Source organism: Vulpes lagopus, chromosome 24 (assembly GCF_018345385.1).
Source record: "Vulpes lagopus strain Blue_001 chromosome 24, ASM1834538v1, whole genome shotgun sequence".
NCBI classification, from domain to species: Eukaryota; Metazoa; Chordata; class Mammalia; order Carnivora; family Canidae; genus Vulpes; species Vulpes lagopus.
Genome location: NC_054847.1, coordinates 9,618,191 through 9,640,206, shown reverse-complemented (window position 1 = coordinate 9,640,206; position 22,016 = coordinate 9,618,191). Strand labels below are relative to the sequence as shown.

General features: G+C 44.5%; 1 protein-coding gene across 2 annotated transcripts in view; it reads left to right on the top strand.

The window, feature by feature from the left end:
• Positions 1–264: 264 nt before the first annotated feature.
• Positions 265–22,016, top strand: part of RALB (RAS like proto-oncogene B) — a 48,047-nt gene continuing 26,295 nt past the window's right edge. Inside the window, exons 1-2 of one of the 2 annotated variants that reach the window (XM_041739767.1) lie at positions 303–416; positions 1,153–1,192. The gene's annotated coding sequence lies outside the window, so the exon portion shown is untranslated. Of the gene's footprint in view, positions 417–1,152; positions 1,193–22,016 lie in introns of both variants that reach the window. The other variant, XM_041739766.1, reaches the window with a different exon arrangement.

Below are 22,016 nucleotides of genomic sequence, written 5' to 3'. Positions count from 1 at the left end.
CCCCCGGCTGCAGCAGCGGTCACGCGCAGCCACCCGGCCGCGGGAGGGAGGGGGAGCGGGGTGGGCGGGGCGGCCTGCCGAGCCCGAGCCCCGCCCCCCGCCCGAGGCGGCTTCTCACTGGCCGAGTCTCCGCCCCAGCCTCCCAGCCCCACTTTGGATTGGCTGGTGGGCTCCCGGGGGGCGTGGCCCGCGGGAGGGCGGGAGCGGAAGGGAAGCGCGCGCGCCCGGGAGGCGGGGTTGCCTAGGCGACGGCGGGGGCGCGCTCGGGGGTGGGGCCGCGAGCCGGGGCTGCTCCATGACAAATCGGCGGGGGACTGCTGGGGTCCGGCCCCGCGAGGAGGCGAAGGGGAGGGCGGGGCAGGTTTAAGAGCGGCGGGACCGGTGCGGACGGCCGAGGCGGCGCGGGACGGTCCCAGGTAGGGGTGCCCGCGGCGGGCGGGGTGGGGCGCGGGCCGGGGAAGTGGGGTGGCCGCCCCGCGCTCGGGGGCCTCCTGCACCGCGGTCTGCGCGCGGGCTGCGGGGACGGCGGAGGGCGACGCGGGGCTCTCGGCCCGGTTCTGCCCGGCAGGTCCGATGGAGAAAGCCTCCCAGCCTCCCTGCCTCCCGGCCTCCCGGCCCGGCCCGGGCTGAGGAAACCCGGGCGGCGCCCCAGCCTCTCCCTTTTCGCCGCTCCTTCCCTTTTCCCACAAATGGCCTCGGCTTCCACTTCCTGCCCTTTCGGGCCTCCGGCCCGAGGATGGTCCACTTCCTTAGTGCTTTCGTTGCTGCTCTGGGCAGGGTAAGAGCTAGAATTGTGTTGCAAAACTTATTAGTGCCTTAAGAACTTGGACTGACCCGGGGCCGTGTTCCAAAAGTTGTTCGGTCTGTTTGTTCTTGGTCCTGCCTTGCAAGTAAGCCTCAAGTTGTTTCCTTGCCCCCCCCCCCTTCCGTCCCCCACCCTTCAGCTCCCTTCTGGTAGGGGCTGGCCCTGAGTGTGGCTTCTACTAGGAGGCACCGCGGACTCGAGCTGTTCGGCCTGGGCTTCCACTGTTCTTGCCCACTGGTGGGCATGTCAGGTTATGGGGGTCGCGGTTGGTTCAGAACTGCCAGTGGCAGAGATAGCTGTGCCCAGACTGCTTGTTTGAGCAATGTCCTCTCTGTGCTAACTTACAGATGAGTATTGGAAACGTTGGAGCTTTGATATTGTTATCAGGTGAGTCTTTGGGGGGGGGGGGGAGTTCTTGTGGCTGGCAGACTGCTTCCAGTTGCCCCTGGAAGAGACTCAGCTGAGTATCATTCATGAGAGACACAGAGACACAGGCAGAGGGAGAAGCAGGCTCCCTGTAGGGAGCATGATGCGGGGCTCGACCCCAGGACCCCAGGATCACCACCTGAACCAAAGGCAGACACTCAACCACAGCGCCACCCAGGTGCCATGTTTCTTAAACATGGGGCAATAGAGGTGGAACATGGAAGTTCTCAGAAATGGAGTGACTATGGTGGTGGCGTTGAATATTGGGAAGAAAAGGATATCAGAGTGTGAGGCTTAGGTTCGATACTGGTTTTGCAGCACTGCTAATGGAGGGGTCTTGAGCATGACTTTTCACCTGGCTGTGCTGGAGAGTCCACAGCAGTAAAAAGGTGGCAAGTTTTCTCTCCCTGTTAGGATTACGTGAAATTCGGAATGTTTGAAGTTTTCTTTGTGGTAGCGAGGGTGGGATGGGGGTGGGGGTAGGAATAAGGCAGGGATACACATTCTTTGTGTGTGGTTTTAGTCCTGTCCCCTAGTCTGCTTTCTTCTGACCGAATGCAAGTCTTTCCTTCCTTTTCGATTCATGGTATTTCCCACTGGAAACAGTGGGGGAGCTGAGATCTCCACAAGATCTCTCCAGTGCTAGAAACTTTCCCAGGACTTTGTGAATATGGGACCAAGACACGTAGGTGGGAAGACAAGAATTAGAACGTTGAATGGAATCTAGACAGGTGTCGGTGGCAGGTGCAAGTAGAAGAAAATGTCCTGAATTCTTGCCTTAATTCTGGAAGGTTCTTGCCTTGGCTGGAGATGGCTCAAGACTCTGGAAATCTGTAAACCAGGGAGTTGAGGTAATGCATTGTGCCACATCGCCCAATCCTACAATGCCTCTTTGCATTTAGTTACCAAATTCCTCTCCACTCTTGGAATTTATGGAAGGTGGAAACATCGGTGGAGACCTTTTCTGAAAGCTAAATTTGGAGACAGTATAACGACAGTGTTGGGAGAGATCTTGGTGAACTCCTCTAATGTCCCCAGCATAGTTTGTCTCAAGATGATAGACAAGAGTCCCACTTTTCCTTGACTCCAGTTACTTCTAAACAAACAACCCCTGCTGTAAGATATATATGCAAGAGTCTTGAGATTATTTTTTTAAATGAACATGTGTTTTTAAGTCTGAATCAGAGAGACCCGAGTCCCAGAGAAAGTGGAGCTCTTTCCTGATCATGGAGGAGGTGGGTAAGGAACAGGAGGGAGATCAACATTTATTGAGCATCAGCTATCCGCTTGCCACAGACCCACTGATCTAAGCAATACCAGATACATATCTGGCCTTGGCGATTTGACCATGAACTGGCTCCTTTAGCTTCTCAGTTTTTTGGTTACTTAGGAATATAAACATGGGCGTATATGTGTACATATCCTTAAAGGTTTCAAAAAGGAGAAGGGCCAGGAGGTGAGAGGGCGTGTAAGCTTTTGGATGGGTGAGAGTGAGAAGAAAGATGAAAAGACTGTGGCCGTGGGAAGTCAAAGGGGGAAGGTATTGCAAGGTTATGTTACTCTAAAAAAAAAAAAAAAAAAAAAAAGGAACTGCTCATAATTTCTGTGAGTGTTCTCTGTGTGTCATTGTGGGCGTCCATGAATCTTTGGAGAGTTTGTGCTTTCTGAAAAAATTGGAATATAAATGCAGGAAATGGTGCTATTAATTGATAATTGCTAATGTATTGCCATTGTTGCTTTTGCCAGGGTTTTGTGGGCAATTTAGATACAGTATACTCTAAGCTCATGAGATTGGGACTTGACATAGAAAACTTCAAATGAGGTCTGATCCAGATGAAACATGTCAAACTACCTACATACATAATTTTAGCATATGGCATGAGTTGAAGGAAGTACAGTATGGTCCTGTGTAGCTGGCTACCTCTATAGTTTGTCCTGAATGAATTTTCTGCCGTATACTATGTTACCCCAAACATAACAGCCCAAAGGAACAGACATTTATTATCTCCTACAGTTTCTGAAGTTCAGGAATCTGGGAGCTGCTTGGCAGGTGCTTCTGGCTCAGGATCTCTTCTGAGGTTGTTGTCAGCTGAAGGCTTGACTGGGGTTGGAGAATCTGCTTCTGAGATGGTTCACTCACATGGCTGTGGCTGGAAGCTTCAGTGCTCCACTGCTTGGGCCTCTCTCCCTAGGACTCTTCACAACATGGCAACTAAGTTTCTCTCCAGAGCAAGTGATCTGAGAGAGGGAGAGAGAGATGGACAGTGTGCTATCTTTGCATCTAATGTTGGAAAGGACACACCATCCCTTCTATTGGCACATAGACCAAAGGTGGTACAGTGTGGGAGGGGACTGCACAGGGGGAGCTTGAGGACCTTTGATGTTGTCAGAGGCTACTAAATTTGAAGGTTTAGACTGGACATTATTGAGAAAAATCTTTGTTTCCTATGCTTATTAAAGTATGTACTCCAGAAGAATAAAATACAGCTGGAGTTTTACCAATTTAGAAACTTTTAATATTAGACTTTTAACTTTATGTTCCTTCTTCTGGTTCTTCATTGTCAGATGCTAGAAAGAATTAATTAGCCAAATATGCAGTAGCTTTGTAAATTAGAAATTTAAATCTTACTGATCCCTAAACCAAATGGAACAGCTGAGGGTTTTTTTTAACCCTAAAACAAATTGGTAGAAAAAATTACTGCCAAAATGAACTCCTTGATGAACAGCTTAAAATTAGTCATTAATCATCTGTGTATTTTTTAAAAAGATTTTATTTATTTACTTGGGAGAGAGAGAGAGAGAGGTCCACAGAGGGAGAGGGAGAAGCAGACTCACCACTGAGCAGAGAGCCAGACACAGGGCTCAATCCAAGGACCTTGGGATCATGACCTGAGCTGAAGGCAGATGCTTAACCCACTGGGCCACCCAAGCACCCCTTTTTGTGTAAAACTCATTGGCAAAGTAGCTTAAAAAAATCTTAGAGAACCTAAACCTTGCCCCTCCACCCCAATTATTTTAGATCTTTGTACAGTATTTATTTGGCCAGCACTATTGCATTTCTCTTTTGAAAACCTAATACTTTTAATTATCCACCTGGATAGAAGGGCTTTACTCTTTTAGCTTCTAGGTGAAATCTTCCTGAAGCGTCTGCAGCTGGAGAGAAGGGGCGTCCTGAGCCTGCAGCCTGATTAAACGACCTCTATGTTCCCTTCTTATCTCTGAAACATCTGTGATTGTAGTATTTTTGTATAACAGATATCCTTTGAATGAAGCGTATTGATAACGGGAGCGTTCATAAATCATGTTAAATTGTAACTTCAGAAAGTGAAGGCTGGTAAAAATAGCTTTTGTTCATCCCAGCCAAATTGAAGGTTGCTGGAGTCATCACCGGGCGGACTGGACACTCAGCACAGCTCGTGTCTCCTTTCGCCCTGTTTTTGGCTCTTTTCCCAATTGCTGCCCTAATTTATGAGTTAGTATCTTCCTTTTCTTTCATCCCACCTCTCCGATCGCCCCTCTCCTTCCCTTCCCCCCCACTCTGGCTGTAAAAACAGGAAAGGATTGCTGGACAGTCATAGTGTGGATTAGCTGATCCTATTCTTTTTTTTTTTTTTTTTTTTTTTAGCTGATCCTATTCTTAGTGGATTTTTTCAGGGGGGTATCTTTACACATACTTGCAAGTTAAGCTTTTTTAAAATCTAAAAATGATAGGTGCTTATCCATTAAGTTCTTCCATTTTTTCATGCCTAAGGGGGTTCTGTACCCCTTTCCAAGGTGGAGGAGCGTGTGTGTGGTTTCTCCTGCACCACCATGCAATTCTCTGGCACCAGCTGGGTGTCTACATTTCTTTCTTTCTTTTTTTTTCTTTAAAGATTTTATTTATTTATTCATGAGAGAGAGACAGAGAGAGGCAGAGATGTAGGCAGAGGGAGAAGCAGGCTGTCTGCGGGAAGCCTGATGTGGAACTTGATCCCAGGACCCTGGGATCACACTCTGAACCCAAGGCAGATGTTCAATCACTGAGCCACCTAGGTGCCCCCCTGGGTGTCTACATCTCAACTTAGTTCTGGCACTATCTACCTGGAGACAATGTCAGATTCCACACATTATGGTCCCGGTCCCACAAGACCACACCCCACTTCAGATGTCCGTTGCAAGTCCAAATTGTTACCCGAGCTTCTGACTGACTCACTGTAAATCAGAGGTTTTCATTACCCCTTGTTTGGGTTCGGCTAATGTGCTAGAGTGCCTCACAGAACTCAGGAAGCCCATTTCCTCAGTAGGTGACTGCTTTATTACAAGGGATATTAAAGGATTTGAACCAACAGTCACATGAAGAGATACATAGGGTGAGGTCTTGAACAAAGGAGCTTCTGTCCTCATGGAGCTGGGGGCCCACCATTTGGTACATGGAATTATTCTGATTCCCCATCCTGGAATCTCTCCGAACCTCCTTTTGGGTTTTTATGGAGGATTCCTTACATAGACGTGATTGATGAAATCATTGCCATTGGTGATTGAGTCAACCTCTGAGGTCAGGGGGTGGGATCGAAGGTTCTAACCCCCTGTTCCAGCTTGATTCCTCTGGGAACCAGCACCCATTCTCAGGTGGCCTAAAGGTCACCTCATTAGCACAAGCCCACTTGTGGTGGAAAAGCTTTATTATGAATAATAAGACACGCATTTCACCTTTGTGACTCTGAAGCTTTATAGGAACTGAGGACCAGTTCCTATAAAAAGAGTCCATATGTTAGAACAAAAGATGCTCCCATTGGCTTTAGCGGGCAGGAAATTCCAAGGGTCTGGGGATCTGTGAGAGAGACTGGATGCAGACCAAATATATACGAGAACTAGATTTTGGCCATCTGAAGGAGCAAGTATGTACTTCAGTGTCGCATCCCCCTAAATAGTTCCAATATCTAGCCATTTTCTTCAGATCTGCTGTCATCCTCTTAGGCCACCACTGTCTCTGGCATCTCTCTCACATCTGCTCCAGGCCCTTCTATTTTTTCCACAGTCTCACGAGAGTGAGCTTCTCAATGTGCAGGTCTAATTATGTCACCCATTTGCTCGAAGCACTGCAGTGGATTTCCAGTGCCCTCAATAGAGAGTCTAAAATCCCTAAACTGGTGGGTGTACAGGGTTTTAGATGATCTGGCCCTTTCCTTTCTAACATAATCTCATCAAGCAGACTCTGTGTCTTTCTTTCTGCTCCAGGCAGCCTCAAGGGTCTCCTTCAGTTACTTGACTGTACTTGCTTGCTTTCTCTTGCTTCAGGGCTTCCTAAAGGCAATGCAAGAAGAGAGTAGAGCATGTAGAAGGGAGACCAGGTAGGAAAGCACATGGCATATTCATGGAACTGAAAGAAGGCAAAGCTGGCTGGGGAAGGAAAAGTTTGTGTAGGGTCTTGTAGGCCATGGTGGATAGCGGGTTTGGATTTTATTCATGGTACGCCATTGGAGGGCTTTACACTCACTTTTATTTGTATTTTTGGAAAATTTGCAGTAAAGACTATATGGGAAATAGATTGAAGAGGAGCCATGATGAGTCATTTAGGAAGTCGTGGCTGCTCAGTGGTTGGTGTCCAGGCCTAGGAAGTGGCAGAGATGGAAGAAGCAGTTGGATCTGAAACCAGAATTGGTCACGAACTGAGTTGGGGGAGAGGCAAGGGGAAGCAAAGATAACTCCCAGGTTTTTGGCTTTAGTTAAAACTTGGATACAACTAGATACTTGAGTAACTCCTAGGTGGGGAATAGTGGAGAAGGAGCAGATTTGAAGTGGAGAAGGAAGAATCAAGAATTCTCTTTGGGAATGTTGGGTTTGAGATTCTCACAGGACACCCACACAGGTACAGGAGGGTGGAGGGAGAGGGGTCTGGAGGTCAGGAGAACGGTCTGGGCTGCGTTCTAAAGGTTTGGAAGCTGCTTGTAGAGCTCTGGAATGGATGAGGTCACTCATCCAAACACGCAAAGGATGTAAGACCCAACTCTGAGGAGGACTGATGACATTTAGAAGCCAGGTAGAGGAGGAAGACCCAGCCAACAATGCTGCCAGAGCACTGCCAGAGAAGCAGCAAGCCCCGTGGGAGAGTGTGGTGCTTTAGAGGCAGGAGGGACGGTACCTGGAGGGACAGTACCTGGAGGGAGATGCCAAGAGGGCTGTTTGAACTGACCTACCATGGGCCTTCCCCTTTCCAGGCAGCGTTCTCTCCCAGGTGTTACAAGCTCCGCTGTAAAAGGGGAAGGGCACGGGAGAGGATGAAGAGGACAGTTGTTATTGGAGTTTATTGGTAATCCTGACCAGCCCAGTTTCAGGAAGTTGTGCTGGGGGAAGGAGCCACACTAGAAAGGACTTTGTAAATGAAGCAGTAAGGAAAGGGGAGGGGGGCTTGTTATGAAGAATGGGGTCCTTGGGCCAGAATAGTCGTCTGGGAGTTGGTTGGCAGTGCTGACTCTTGGGCTCCACCCTAGACCTACTGGATCAGAATACACATTTTAACAAGATTCCCCAGTAATTAAAGTTTGAGAAGCATTGGTATAGATAACCAGGGCTACAGGAAAATCATGTCACTAGCTAGAGGGACATATGGCGATCAAAGGGGTGTGTGTTTAGGATGAAGATTAAGTGGAGTGTCTGCTGTTGGGGATGATCCTCAATGGAGGTAAAGACAGATTAGTGATGCAGGAAAAAGGGGATAATGGCAGAAACGATGTTCCTGGGCATGGGGGTAGGGGCACATGGAGTCCAGAGCCTGTGTGGAGTGCTTGGTCTTTGCTAAGAGCAGGAGGGTGCTGTCCTTGTAGAGAGAGACAGGAGGAGGTGGGCATGGATGCCGGGAGATTTGTGGATTTGGTGGAGAAGCCCTGAGGGAGTTTGTCCCTGATGGCTTGTGTTTAGGAAAAAAGAGGCAAGATAATCTGTCGAGAGGGAGCATTGGGATGGTGTAGGGGAGATCACAGTAAAATATCTAGGCAGTGTAGAGTGAATGCCCATTCCTGGTTTGGGATCATAAATGCATTTAATGTGAGGCTTCACAGCTGCAAGATTCTCTTTACCTCTCCAGCAAGTTGGCTTGCCAGATGCTGGGGCTGGAAGGGAATGAAAGGGGTAAGGCGGGGACTGTTGTCAGCCAGAGGGCTTTCATACTGTGAGATCTGAGCTGCAGAAGGAGGGAGTTCATGCAGAGAGAAGGTTCTGGAGGCCAGTGCTTGGAAGTGACCCGCAGGCAGAGAACTGTGGTAGTGATACTGTTGGTGGGAATAAGCAAGCTAGAAGGAAGGAGGAGCTAGAAGGAAGGAGACCGAGGCTGGTGACCTGGAGGAGACAGCTGTTTCTGATGGTGATAAAGTGTGGGGCAGCAGCACAACTGTGTTATGTAGAATAGGGGAAATAATTTTCAGAGAAGAGGTCAAGGACTTGGGAGAGGCTGAGCTCTGTGACAGGTTGTCCATATGAACGTAGGAGTCCTGAGGAGGATGACAGGAGATGAAGTGGAAAGGAAGCCTATGAACTGGAAGCAAATACCACCAATATGTGAGGGAAGTGGTGAGGTCCAGAGATGACGTGAGGCCAGCAAGGTGCAGGAAAGCAAATTGCTCACACCTTGAAGATCCAGGCTTTTTCTTTTTTTTAAGATTTTATTTATTTTTTCATGATAGACAGAGACAGAGAGAGAGACAGAGACACAGGCAGAGGGAGAAGCAGGCTCCATGCAGGGAGCCCAACGTGGGACTCGATCCCGGGACTCCAGGATCATGCCCCGGGCTGAAGGCAGGCGCTAAACTGCTGAGCCACCTGGGTTGCCCAAGATCCAGGCTTTTTGTGAGAGAAAGGAAATTATTTTTCTGAAGGAGGTCCTCTACTGGAAGTGATGGTTGGGGGAGAAAGGGTACTTCTTTCTTCCTGGCCCTGAGGCACATGGCTAGAGAGGAAGATGGCATCTATTTAAAATATGGTGTCCCCAGGGCACACCCGAGTCTCACAGGAAGCTGAAAGGTAGAGGAACGTTCTTGGAAGAGGTAGAGGGTCTTGAATTGTTGGCAGGTGTTCTCCTGGGCCTGGGTGGGCTCGGGTGGATGGGAATGAATCCTTCCAGAGCATGGCTGCAGTCCTGTTGGGAAGGGAGTCCTAGTAATGAGGGAAGAAGGACACCTGCACTTCTGGTGGGTAGAGGATGTTCAGCAGTATGCTGCCCCCTTCGAGAAGGTAGACTCTGTTCTGGCTCTGTAGCTCCCCAGTCATGGGTTCCCTAACCCTTCACACAGCCCAGCAGGGAAGACAATGAAGGACTATTTCTTTTCCTTTTTTTTTTTTTTTTTTAAGATTATTGATTTATTCATGAGAGACCCAGAGAGAGACAGAGACATAGGCAGAGGGAGAAGCAGGCTCCGTGCAGGGAGCCCAATGCAGGACTTGATCCCAGGACCCTGGGATCATGCTCTGAGCCGAAGGCAGACATTCAGCCACTGAGCCTTCCAGGTGCCCTGAAGGACTAGTTCTGTTAGAGAAATTTCCAGAGCTGCTGGGGGAAGATTTAGGGTAGGTCCTGAGATGCCCACTGGCAATGCTTCTGAAGATAAGTGACATTGTCTTTTGGGTGACAGAGAAGAGAGAAGGGTCTGAAGAACCTCTGTTGATAATACTCCTACTCTTGTTTCCACACTGACAATGCTTCTGAGGCCCTGAAGCCTTTTGTATGAATTTTCCCATTTGTTCCTTCCCAGTTACCTTGAAAGATAGGGTGAATATTGAGGCCAAGTGGGGTGGACTGACTTGCCTAGTCATACAGTGAATGACTGAATGAGGTCCAGAGGCCAGGCCTCTTCCTTCCTAGTGCAGTGTTCGGGTCTGGTATCACTTCGGCAAAGGACTGAGTCTTGGCAGAAGAATCTCTCTGGCCTATGCTTGTCCTTCTTTAAGGACTGGCAGCTCATCCTGCCTTTAGATCGGTTTGGCTGCCAGGCCATTTTCTTTCTCAGAACTTTCTAGAATATCAGAATGATGTCTAAACACCAGGTCAGTGCTTGAGTACTCAGAGCCAGGTGTTTGTTTTTTTTTTTTTTTTTTTAAGATTTTATTTATTCATGAGAGTCACAGAGAGAGAGAGAGAGAGAGAGAGAGGCAGAGACACAGGCAGAGGGGAAGCAGGCTCCATGCAGGGAGCCTGACATGGGACTCGATCCCTGGTCTCCAGGATCAGGACCTGGACTGAAGGTGGCGCTAAACCACTGAGCCCCCCCACCCCCACCCCGGGCTGCCCCCAGAGCCAGGTGTTATGATAGGTGTTTTCTCATTTAGTCTCCATAATTACCCTGAGGATACACATCCTCTGTGCATTTTAATAGAGGAGACTCATGCTGAGAAAAGCAACTTTACTAAAAGAATGAAGGACATTGGCTGCCCAATGGCAGACTCCAGACTTCAAGCTGTTTTCTCTCCTGTCCCACACTGTAGTTGGTATAGAACTACTTTAAAGATTTTTTAAATGAAGTATTTATTTGAGAGATAGGGAGCAAGAGAGAGAGAGCAGGAGTGGGGGGAGAGGTAAAGGGAGAAGCAGACTCCCTGCTGAGCAGGGAGCCCGATGCAGAACTTGATCCCAGGACCCCGGGATCATGACCTGAGCTAAAGGCAGACGCTCAGTCAACTGAGCCACCCAGGCGTCTGGTATAGAACTACTTAAAAAAGTTGTGGTAAAATAGACATGGTATAAGATTTGTCATTTTAGGATTTTTTAAAAAGTAAGCTCTACACCCAGTGTGGGGCTTAAACTCATGACCCCGAGATCAAGAGTCACCACATGCTTTACTGGCTGAGCCAGCCAGGTGCCGCTCTGTCAGTTTAGTGATTTTTAAGTGTATAGTTCTGTGGCATTAAGTGCATTCACAGTGTAGTGCAATCACACCACCATCCATCTCCAAAACACTTTTCATCATCCCATTGTGGAACTCTGTGCTCGTTAAACACGAACTCCTGTCCTCTCCTCCCCTGGCCCCTGGCAACCACTCTTCTTCAGCTTTCCATCTCTATGAATCCACTCTTTCTGGTGCCTAAGAGAAGTGGAATTATATAGTTTTGTCCCTTTGTGGCTTCTACTGGCTTTCTGCACTTAGCCTCATGTCCTCAAGGTTCATCCATGTTGCAGCTTCTGTCAGAATTTCATTCCCATTTAAGACTGAATAATATCCCCTTATATGGATAGAGACCACATTGGGTTTTCCATTCATTCATCAGTGGACACTGGTTGCTTTCACTTTCAGCTGTTGTGAACAGTACTGTCATGAATGTGGGAGGACAGATCTGTTCAAATCCCTGCTTTCCGTCCTTTGGGGTATATAAGAACTGCCTTTTTGTTATGTAGTTCCTCCTAGAACTTGTCCCATGGTTGCCTGTGCCTTTCTGTCTTTAACGGAATTTTTAAAAAGATTTTATTTATTTATTCGAGAGAGAAAACACAAATAGAAAGGAAGGGCAGAGGGAGTAGCAGACCCCCAGCTGAGCAGGGAGCCTGATGCAGGACTCAATCCCAGGACCCCAGGATCATGACCTGAGCTGAAGACAGACGCTCAACTGACTGAGCGACTCAGGAGCCCCTTCACTAACTTTCTGATTTTTAGTTCTGTGTTGATAAAAATTCCAGTATTTCACATGGTGTTTGAAGGTCTTCCCTACCCTACCTCAGTTCTGTAATGAGCTTTAATTTTTAAAAATTTCCAAATATACATTTTATTAATAAAAGTTAGAAATTTCATATATGTAATAAAGATCTGTCATTTTTGTTAACACACATACATGTTTGTGTAAGTAGAGACAAAGTCTGAAAGGATAACATTAAAATGAAAATAGGAGTTGCCCCTGGGACAGTTAATTGTGCGGGAGTGCTGACTGCTTTTCAGTAATGGCTTGAATTTTCTAGAAGCCATTCTATTCCAAATTTGTTTACTAAAAGAAAATGTAAACTGTTCTTACCAGTGAATCACAAATCTTCACTACTGCAGTAGAAATAACATATAAAGATGTTAAAATCTACAGAGCTTTAAAACTAGGGGTGATAATGGCAGAAGTCACATGCTGCAGAAGCCAAATTTTCAAATCCTATATAATCAAATTTTTGCTGATTATCTTTGGGGCTCAGAAGCCAGACTGCTGGGTTCTAGCCCTGCTGTAGACTGGGTAAGTGACCTTGTAATTCTCCAAGCTCTGCTGGAGTGCATGTGATATGCTAGTTGGTGCTGTAGAAGTAGAAATAATAGTAGTACATCCCTGAACTGGATTGCATTTGGGTAAGTCAGAACAGAGGCTAGTTCCAAATTTTGACCTTCAGCTACTGAGAGATGAAGGGGTTCTGATGTCTCTGAGGCTGCCTTTGCAGCTGAAAGGAACAGAAGTGTGTATAAATTGGTCGACCTCTCCAAGACCAGTGAAAGCTCCTGATAACACTGGGGGCGAGGGTATGGTGGGAGAGGACTTTATTTCATAAATAGGTGTATACTTTAAAAAAAAATCGGAGCTTGCAAATTACCTCCCACTTGTAGTTTAGTTGCTTAAGAAGTCTAGGAAAGTCATCATATAAATGAATTAGCTTTTCAGAGTTTACCAGTTACCAAATATCCTCTTGAGACTGGACCCCTCAACCCAGATGGAGAATTCGATTATTTTATCCAAGTACTGAGCATCTCCTAAGTACCAGGCATGCTGGGCACACAAAGACGAATGGGCAGCCCTCAGTGTCGTGGGACAGATAGACTTCATCTAAGAGGAAATGACCAGTTTACATCTCAGTGCCACAGTAGGCTTATCGGCAGGCCCTGGGACCCACTTATGGGAGGGTCAGCCTTGCTGGGGGACATCCAGGAAGGAGCAAAGGAAGTATTTAGGCTAAGTGTTAAGTTACGGGTAATCCTCCATCAGGAGGAAGAACAGTCCTCTTAGAAGGAATGACACGTGCATAAGGGTACAAACTAGAAGCAGAGTGCTGATGGTGAGCGACTTCAGAGCTCTCTGGTTTTTGTTTTAGTTAATTTAGGGGTGTGTGTGTGTGTGGGGGGGATGTGTGTTTTGGTGGGAGAACATATAAAGAGATACTCATTAGGAGCAGGAAGACCTAAAACAAATTGCCCTCAGCACTCTCAGGAGCACTGATTTAAGTTATTTTGCAGATTTGGTTTCAGGAAAAAAAAAAAAAGCAAAAGACTGGAAAGGAGCTTAGACCATTTAATTCAACTTCCTTATTTTTATAGACATGGAAACTGAGTCATACATGTATAACAATATAAAAAGATTCTATCCACTGGGGCTAATGACAATAGCAGTTGCACAAGGGGAGGGGAAAATTGAGTTTCCTTCTTTAAGAGAACATGTGTAGGCAAGGCTGAGCACAACAAAAGAGAAGCTCCGAGAACTGTGATGACATATTGTGTCTTTTCTGGGACTGTCACTGCCCGAGTGCCCTAGTCAATGAAAAGCAGTAAGAAAATACAAATTTACCAAATAGAGAAGTCAAGACCGAGTGTCTTCATTTTAATAGAAAGATTTAGTAGAGGTTCAGTCATAGCCCTGGTGAGTTTGTGTCCATGGAGAGATTGTTAGGTAACCCATACACATTCTTCACTAGGTGACCAGCAGTAAGTACCAAGGGCTGAGAGGCTCTGAGCCACGTATTGTGTTATTCTGGTCACTAACCCCATCAAGTTGTGCTCGCTCCTGCAAGGGGCTATGGCCCTTTCTCAGAATGCAAAGTCCTAGGAGAGATGGTCAGTCCAAAAAGTCACTACCAATTGAATAATAATGAGAACCCCATAATAAGTTCAAATAAATACTTAAATAAGAACCTTAAGAGAGTCAAAGTCTTCAGTGATAAATCCACAAAAGCTTAAAAGAATAGAAATTAACATCATCCATTTGCCAAGCTTGGCTTTTGGAACGAGGAAATGATGGCTTAAACTTTTTAGGCTTTTGGCCATCAGTAATGGAAATACGAAATGGATGAATCCAAGTGTTAAGTTTGCACAGTATTCTAGATTTTATGATGACCATAAAATTGAGTAAACTTTATGTTCTTTAGGCTGAAGCATGGTTTATACCGTAACAGGGAAATAGTCCTAAGACTATTGAGTCCACAAGAGTTTAAGAAGGGAAAGGGCAGACCTGGATACAGGCTTCCCTTAATAGTAGTGTAAGAAATAAGCAAAAAGTATGCAGAAAAAGAAGGGAATTGCAAGTTGTGATCGGTTCAGTGAAAGAAGACAAGGGGCCGACATGGAAGATGAGAGAGGGGCTATCTGCGGTGCAGGAGTCCTGGAAGACCTCTCTGAGGAAGTGACATTTAAGTTGAAAGTTGTATAGGAAAAGGAATTGGGTTTGTGAATGATGACTGTGGAAAGGCTCAGGGTTGGGAAGGGTAGCAGGGGAGAGGTGGGAAAGGTGGAGCCTAGGGATGGGGGAGAGAAAGTGGGTTCTGGAGACTTCAGCTGAGCCTCTGCAGCAAGCTTTTACCTGAATATGTGGTTACATGAGCCAATAAATATTTTCCTTAAGCTACTTTTAGTTGGGGTTTCTTTCATTGTGGACCAGACCCCTAATCATATAAGGGGGCAAAATATTTGAATTGCCTGGAAGCATCTTCAGCTGGATCTTGCTCTTTGTAGAGCTCATGCCTTATTCATGCAGAATGAAGTATTTTTGTATCATGATATTTCCCCTCCGGCCTTTCCTGGGTCCAATTCCCCGGACTTGAATTGTATGTGTGCTTTCAAAGTCATTACGTACAGTCAGTTGGGACTCCCTTGGTTGGAAGTGACAGAAACGTAAGGGATATGAGCTCACACCACAAAGGGGGATTTATTGGGTGGACACCAGTGCATGTCACTGACTCAGCAGGGAAATGAAAAAGCAAGCCAAGGAAGGGGCCCAGGATGAGGCCGGGACTCAGGAGCAGCTGCAACCAGCCCCTGAATGCTGCCAAGACTGTTCCCGTGTTTCCTCCCCCTGTGCTGGCTTTGTCTCTGCTTCTTGCTGTAGGTTGGCTTTCACCACTTGCCAACAAAACATAGCTGCCAGTTTGCAAAAATGAGCGGCCTGCAGACATGCTTTGTTTGCTCACAGTGTTTTTAAAATTGATTTAGTTATTAACATTTAAAGAGGGAGATTTTACATAAAATTCCAAATTACTCGTATCTCTTAAAGAATCAGAAGTTTGACATTCCTAAATCCCATCAATGAGCAGGTGCTTCTTTTGGGAAGGGCAGTCCATTGTCCAAAGGGCCACAGGAGGGCTGCTGTGCTCTTACTTCGGCCTGGGGCTCCCTGTCCCAGCTGTAGCCATCATGGACCTAGCTGCTCGGTATTGACCCATACCCTACCTTGGGGCAAGTGCCCTCCTTGCGATCAGTCGATTTGTCCCAGGGACATGGCCACATACTAATCTGGCATGTCTTACCTCCCTCACCCCTCTCCCCTGTCCTGTAATAACCATGTAGTTATTACATGTGGAGAGGAACAGTTTCTAGAAAAGAGAAGCTAGGTAGACAGTCCCTTAAGTTGCATATTTGTGTAAAGTGTGTTATTTAGTGAAATCTTTTTTAAACTCATTTTTACTGATGTATGTTTGCCAAAAGGGCCTTTTATTCTCAATATACTTAACATACTTTAAGTAGTCCTCTGCTTTTTGACTTTGGAGGTGAGCTGGAAGGCTTCGTAGAAGCCTTCGTGGTAATTCAGTCCTGTGAGTGTGTCCATTAAAACTAAGCATTTCAGTTGGAACTTATGATGTAACAGGGCTTAGCCATTTGTTTTTGCAGATGATCCAAACTAGGATTGCAAAAAGTTGTTGCAGATGTGGTAATAATCTTCCAACCCTGATTTAGTAAAGATTAAGACTTAGATATTGATAGAATTTGGTAAAGTCTTTAAAAAAACTTTTCCTGGTTTTTAGAGTTTCTCTACTGTTCTAACTTGTGAAAATCCAAGAACGCATTTTCAAATCACAATCACTTTTTTTGTTTCTTTAAATGTATTTCCTTTTTTTTTCTTAAATGTATTTCATTATTTGAGTCTATCATTTTAAGCCTTGATTATTTTGTCTTATCTTTGGTATTATGCTATGCTTTCCCAAGACAATCTTTTAAAAAATTTCTTTCTCATTTCCTCAGCTCCCCTATTTCTGAAGGCTTTAAAACTGTAGAGTGAAATTAGGGAAATTAATGTACTTGAAGTTGAAGAACAGGAGTTCAGTAGAAGACTATATATAGTGTGAAAAAGGCCTATAGTTAAGGAGAGAAATATGAAGAGGAAAACATTCACTTGTGGACTGATTGAAAAGTAAATGCCTCTCGGCATGACTTTAGATTATATTTCATCATCACCATCTCAATACTAGAAAACTCATGTGAAAACATTTTTTTGAAAACTCCCAAAAATTTTTGAATCAGATTATGATAAGTGAATCAGTTTTCTTAAGATGGCAACATACCATGGCCCTTGCCAAAACAAAGGTGGTAGGAGAGTGTTCATTGTGAGACTGTTGACTAATAGAAAATAAGAATTTCATGTGAGGGGCACCTGGGTGGCTCAGCGGTTGAGTGTCTGCCTTTGGCTCAGGTCATGATCTCAGGGTCCTGGGATTGAGTCCTGCATTAGGCTCCCTGCAGGGAGCCTGCTTCTCCCTCTGCCTGTGTCTCTGCCTCTCTCTCTGTGTCTCTCATGAATAAATCAATAAAATTAAAAAAAAAAAAAAAGAATTTCTTTTGAAGGTCGGTCCATAGTGCCATATGTATTCTACTTAGAGAATTAAGGGTGAGAAAATGGCTCCAACCTTAGTTAATGAATTCAATTAACATTTAAGTATGTTTTTTGTAATAGGTCATGTGTAAATCAGTGGTTAAAAGAGATACAGGATCTGTTCTCAAAGAGTATCAAGTCCAACGGATTGGTTTTCAAAGCTGGGCATGAATTGGAATCATCTGGGGAACCTAAGAACATAGGTGTCAGAGCACCATACTCCTGAATTGGAATCTCTACGGGGGTGGGACCCAGGCACCTAAATTTCTGTCATTATTTTTTATGAATTTTTAAGTGTGAAAGTTTTCAAACATGTATGAAAGTACAGAACAGGAGCACCTGAGTGGCTTAGTGGTTGAGCATCTGCCTTTGGCTCAGGTTGTTGCTCTGGGGTCCTGGGATTGAGTTCCACATCAGGCTCCCTGCAGGGGAGCCTTCTCCCTCTGCCTATGTCTCTGCCTCTCTCTCTGTGTCTCTCATGAATAAATAAATAATATCTAAAACAAAAAAGTACAGAGAACAGTATAATGAACTACCTTACACCTGTCAGTCAGCTTCAAAAATTATCAATTCATGGCCAGTCTTATTTCATCTGTATCCCAACTCCTTTCCCCCTTGATAACTGAGACAAATCCCATATATCATTTCATTTGTAATGAGATTACGTTAAATTACTTGGAATTTTTAAAAACAAGAATTCCTTAGTATTATCAAATCCAGTCAACTTTAAGATTTTCCCAGTTTTTGTACGTGTTAAGGATCCAAATTGACGTCCATATGTTTCACTTACTTTTATGTCTCAGCTCTCATAACTTATGGTTTCCCTCCCCATCTCTCTTTCATCTTGCAATGTATTTGTTGAAGAAACTGGGTGGCTTATTCCACTCTGTTTTCTTTTTAAAAAGATTTTATTTATTTATTCATGAAAGAAACAGAGAGAGGGGCAGAGACATAGGCAGAGGGAGAAGCAGGCTCCATGCAGGGAGCCTGCTTTAGGACCCAATACCAGGACCCCAGGATCATGACCTGAGCTAAAGGCAGATGCTCAACCACTAAGCCACCCAGGTGCCCCTCCACTCTGGTTTTTATGTTCCTGATGGTGTGTGCCTGTGTGGTGATGTTCACCATATTCCTGTCTCCTCTATTTCCCATACATCAGCAGTCAGATATAGAAGCTTTCTTTGCAAGACTACGTCTTGATGGTTATCTTTTTCAAAGTGCTCATAATGTCAAGTTGTCTTTTTTTTTTTTTTCTTTAAATAATGTTAGCAGCCTTTGATTTTCAGGGCTAGATTTTCTTAATCTGTGAGGAATTTCAAAATGGTGGTAGCCCAAATTCTGTCATTCTTTGATTTGTTAGAAGATGTTGTGAAGGGAAACTTTGTTTCATCCATTAGAGTTGACCCTTGAACAACATGAGTCTGCTCATGAGTCTGGACCACTGTGTGGTCCACTATATGTGGATTTTTCTTGGTACATACAGTTCAGTGCTGTAAATGCGTTTTATCTTCCTTAAGGTTTTCTTAACATTTTCTCTAGCTTACTTTGTTGTAAGAATACAGTATAGATAACTACATATAACATACAAACTATGTGTTACTTAATGGTTCATGTAAGGCTTCTAGTCAACAAAAGGCTATTAGTAATTAAATTTTGGGGGAATCAAAAGTTATATGTGGAGTTTCAACTGTAGGGGGAGGGTGGTGCCCTAAGGCCCCCATGCTGTTCAAGGATCAGCTGTATTTAGTCACCTGTTAGTACAGTGTATAGGAAAAACATAGTGCATTTTAAATTCTTTCTCTGTCTTTACCAATTTTCAAAATAATGCGTTGTTTTCCTAGTCCTCCAAAGGTGACCAATAATACTTAAAGTATTATTGTGAACAAATTTGAGGTAATTCAATCCATTTCAGTTGCTATTTTTACTGATCTTTAATTGTCTATCTTTGACCAGTGTTTTCACCTTGTCTCCTGAGTGTGTGTGTGCATGTGGATTGTTTTTAAATTACTATTACTTTTGTAACTAATGGCATTTATTATTAAGCCATAAAAAGAACCTCTGGGGAGGGCTGCTACTTTAATGATGTACTGTCTAGAATCAGTGTTCACAATAGAACACTCAAGACATTATTTCCTTAATGGAACACTGATGAGAAATGTGGCCTAGTATGCGTCATGGAAAATCGTTTAAAATGTGTCCTTGTTTTCATTTCTTGAAACCCTTTCCTCATGATTCATTCATTCCTTTATTTACTCTCTGGGTGGTTCTAGGTCTCTGATACATTGGAGGTCAGAGTTCTAGGTCCTGGTGACATACATAGGAATAGGCCACTATCTCTCTCCCCAAGGAGTGCCTTTAAGACTGCTGACCAATAACCAACCACAATTTGTCTTGTTAAAATGACAGTGATACAGGGATTCAGCGCAGGAAGGGAAGTGCTGCCAACACACACTGGCACACTCATGTACAGTCCTTCAGTTTTTTTTTTGTTACAACTATTGAATAATTTGGTGTTAGATGTAAGAAAAAGATTCCATGTCGATTTTCAATACTAACAGATATGACATCTACTGAGTAGGCAGTGTCATTGCGTCTTACTTTTTTATTACAATCCTTGCAATCCATCTGTTTCCTGTGTTACTTCATATTTGAAAGCACTGCTTTTTTTGGGAGGGTTCTTCATGACCCTAATTTAGATCAAATTGTTCTGAATTTGGATCGTAACAGGAAGTGTTATGAATAATTGGGATTTGCCTTGACACTTAAGTAGTGCTGCTTGTTAAAATGCAGACTCTGATTCATAACTAATATGTGGAGACCGTGCAAATATCCTGTTCCTCATCCAGATCTCCCCTTTAGATTTAGCATTTATTAATGATTCTTGCCCAGACCAGTCTTTACTATAATAATTAGAAAATGTTGATTTTCCAACTCAGATGTACCCCCTGCATTTATCAGTCTGCCTTTGGCGTTCTACTAGAAGCAAGAGCTCTACCTCTTTCGTTGTTTATTTAATACCTATTATAGGTATGGATTCATTAATTCCTAATTTTTCAGTGGTCTGTTGTCATTACTGTCCTTAATTGTTTTGGTGCTTTAATTGTCCCAGATTTAGGATTGCTTTCCTTTTGGATTCTTATTTAAATATTAAAAACATGGATGATATTTTGGGAGACTGAAGTATTATGATTATGGCCTATTAGCAATATCTAGGTTACCTTCAAGTTATATTATCTGGAAAAAAATGCTGAGTGCAATTCTTTGCATGTGTACAGTGTCTAAGAATTTCCTCATATGCTTTTGTGGGCCATATTACCTAGGACACTTGGAATTTTATGAGAGGGACGGGAGGAGTAAGTTTTCTTCTGCATTTTCAAATTCTCATTTGATTTTTTAAAATTTTTAAAAATTTTTTATTTATTTATGATAGTCACACACACACACACACAGAGAGAGAGAGAGAGAGAGAGAGAGAGAGAGAGAGGCAGAGACATAGGCAGAGGGAGAAGCAGGCTCCATGCACCAGGCGCCCGACATGGGATTCGATCCCGGGTCTCGAGGATCGTGCCCTGGGCCAAAGGCAGGCGCTAAACCGCTGCACCACCCAGGGATCCCCCTCATTTGATTTTCTTGATAACTCTGTTACAGACAGGGTGGCTTTTTGACTCTACCTACTAACTCATTTTCTCCTAGTCTCAGTTTAACCAAAGACTGATGATTATATTAGCCTATGGGACTAAGGGCCACTAGAAAACACTCCTTCATTCTAACATGCATTTGTGTGGTTTATATATTGTGATTTGCTTTAATAACTTTTCTTCTCAAGTGAATGTGTTCTAGTCTTTGAATTAATGCTGAATTGTAGAGAGCCTTGTCTCATATTAATGTATCACAGAACATGACGTAGGAAAAGCATTTCCCAACACTTGCCTCCCTGCTGAACCATCTGAATGAAGTTTTTTTAGTTTGAGGTGTCTCATTTTTCTGTATGGGAGTATGTGTTTTTATTCTTTTTCTTTTTTTAAAAAAGATTTTATTTATTCATTCACAAGAGACACACACACACACAGAGAGAGAGAGAGAGAGAGAGAGGCAGAGACACAGGCAGAGGGAGAAGCAGGCTCCATGCAGGGAGCCCGACATGGGACTCGATCCCTGGTCCCCAGGATCACACCCTGGGCTGCAGGCGGCGCCAAACCGCTGCGCCACCAGGGGCTGCCCTGTTTATTCTTATTGATCCAATGCTTTACATGGTCACTTGGGCAGGAGTACACACCTCGCAGTGGCCTCCTATTTCCTCCCAGGTAGGTTTCTCAAGATGGCATGTCACGCTCGTTTATAGATGAAACTGTCTTCTCAATATCATGTGATACCTGGTACCTGCTATTATGTTTCATGCTTTTTTCCTTAGCATGTGCTCTCAGTTATGCGTGGAAAGCTCCCCTCTCTCACTCTTTGTCTGCTGAGTGAACTCTTCTTCAATTCTGAAGCCTTTCCTGATTCTCTCTTCCCGGAGTTCATTATGCTTTCCATTATGTCTTGTACTGTGTTCATCACTGAATGTGAGAAAGTCTATTAAAATGCTTTAGTTGTATGTCTTTCCTTAGGGGATTAAGTTCTCTAAGGCAGAGACCCACGGCTTGGCACAAGGTAGCACTTAAATGTTTTTTGAACAAAAAGGAATCTAACTGCTGAGCTTTCCTGTTAGTAGGTGGAGACATAGTAAAGGGTGTTCACTGGTGTGTTTCTCAAGTTCCTTGTAAAAGACTTCTGACCCAGTGAGAGCCATGCCAGGATTTGGTGTTATGGGCCTTCATTCCCCTTATGGAAAGTCTGTGTTGTGGCTTCATGTATTGGCCAGGAACCCACATAGTTAGGAGGATTGCTAACCCTTTAGAGAGAGTTCTGAAATTGTTAGTGAAGGCAGTGTGTTTGTGTGTGTGTGTGTGTATGTGGGGGGGAGAGTATGATTGCTGCGTAAAAAATGATGTCTCCGCCAAAGTCAGGG